Source organism: Cebus imitator, unplaced genomic scaffold (genome assembly GCF_001604975.1).
Source record: "Cebus imitator isolate Cc_AM_T3 unplaced genomic scaffold, Cebus_imitator-1.0 Scaffold493, whole genome shotgun sequence".
Classification (NCBI taxonomy): domain Eukaryota; kingdom Metazoa; phylum Chordata; class Mammalia; order Primates; family Cebidae; genus Cebus; species Cebus imitator.
In genome coordinates this window covers 782,196-784,622 of record NW_016107808.1, presented here as the reverse complement: position 1 = coordinate 784,622, position 2,427 = coordinate 782,196, and positions in this window count along the sequence as shown.

Here is a 2,427-nt window from a genome sequence, read left to right as displayed (position 1 = left end):
AGATAACTGATAATAATTAGGTCAATCAATTACGTTTTTAAATAAATTGATATTAATAGAGGTTAAGAAATAAAATGGCTGGCTTAAATATTGTAGATAGCAGCAGGTATTTACTACAACTCAATATAAACAAATATCCTCACACACAGTCACACAGACTCCCCATTCGACATGTTAGAGCTATTTATCCTACCTGAATTAAAAATAATATTTGATTAATGGTGAAAGAAAGGGTGCAAATAATAGAAGCCTTTTTCTGTTTCCTTGTGGTTAACTTGAGCTTTTTTATTCATTTTAACCTACACATTCTTGCATTTTGCAGTTAATATCTGCTTATCAGAGCCGTATTACAGTGCCATTTCCGAAGCTAAATAAATAAAATCAGCAATACTTGCAAGTTTTATGCTAGATATAAAAATGGCAGCTATAATTTTCAATATATGAGCTTTACAACAACACTTTGAGGTAAGAAATACCATTTCTTAATTACCTTTTTATACATTCATATTAGTTGTACATATTTATGAGGTACATGGATATTTCGATGCAGTCATACAATATGTAATGATCAAATCAGGGTTACGGAGATATGTATCACTTTAAACATATATCATTTATTTGTGTCAGATACATTCCAATCCCATTTTTCTATTTATTTTTAAATGTATAATAAATGATTGTTAACGATAATCACCCTTTTGAGCTACCAAACATTATATCTTGTTCCTTTTATCTAACTGTATCTTTGTACCCATTAACCAACCACTCTTTATCCACCACTACCTACCATTCTTCCCAGCTGTTAACCATTATTCCATCCTCTATCTCCATGAGATCATTTTTTAAAAATCTCCCATGCATAAGTGAGAACATGCAATATTTGTCTTTCTGTGCCAGACTTATTTTACTTAATATAATGACTTCCAGTACTGTCCATGTATTTGAAAATGACAGAATTATATTATTTTTATTATCATGTTATGTATTATTTTATGGCTGAATGATATGTGTGTGTCTGTGTGTGTGTCTGTGTGTGTGTGTGTGTGTGTGTGTATACATATAACATTTTCTTCATTCATTCACTGGTGAATGTTTAGTTTGCTTTCATTATCTTAGCTATTCTGAATAGTGCTGCAACAAACATGGTAGTGCAGATACCTTTTCAGTATATTGATTTCATCTTTGCATATACCCAGCAATAGGATTGCTGGATCATATGGTTTTATTAGTTTTTTTGCGAAACCTGTGTGATGTTCTTCATAGTGGCTGTACCAATTTACATTCCTGCTAACAGTATATGAGGATTCACTTTTCTCCATATCCTCTCCAGTATTTTTTACTGGAATTTAAAAGGTGAACTTATTTATTTTACCCCTAAGATATTTTGCACACCATAAGCAGTAGCAACAGTCAATAGCTTTGGATGATTTTGAGAATATAGTTATAAATTTTCTATTTTTTGTAAATTTGTTATTTATAGTTTCTGTAGGTATGCAGTAGGTGTATATATTTATGTGGTACATAAGATGTATCGATATAGCCATGCAGTGCGTTATAATCACTTCATGGAAGATTGGGTATTCACACCCCCAAGCATTTATCCTTTGTGTTACGAACAATCTAATTACATACTTTTAGTTAATTTAAAATGTACAATTAAGCTATTAATGACTGTAGTTACCCTTTTGTGCTATCAAATAGTAGATCTTTTTCATCCTATTTAAGTACTTTTTGTACTAATTAACTATTTCCACCCCTCCCAGCCCCTACTACCCTTCCCAGCCTCTGGTAACCATCTTTCTACTCTCTATCTCTATGAGTTCAATTGTTTTTCTTCTTAGACCCTACAAGCAACGTTTGTCTTTCTGTGCCTGGCTTATTTAACTTAACATAATGATATCCAATGCCATCCATGTTGTTGTAAATAACTGGATCTTATTCTTTTTATGGTTGAATAATACTCCATTGTGTATATGTACCACATTTTCTTTATCCATTCATCTGTTGATGGAGACTTAGGTTGCTTTCAAAGCTTGGTTATTTTGAACAGTGCAGCAACTAACATAGGAGTGCAGATATCTTTTCAATATACTGATTACCTTTCTTTTGGGTATATACACAACAGTGGGATTTCTGGATCATATGATAGCTCTATTTTTAGTATTTTGAGGAACCTCCAAATTGTTATCCTTAGTGGTTGTACTAAGTTACATTACCACCAACAGTGTACAAGGGTTCCCTTTCCTCCCCGCCCTCACCAACATCTGTTATTGTCTGTCTTTGGAATAAAAGCCATTTTAACTAGAGTGAGCCGGGCGCGGTGGCTCAAGCCTGTAATCCCAGCACTTTGGGAGGCCGAGGCGGGTGGATCACGAGGTCAAGAGATCGAGACCATCCTGGTCAACATGGTGAAACCCCGTCTCTACT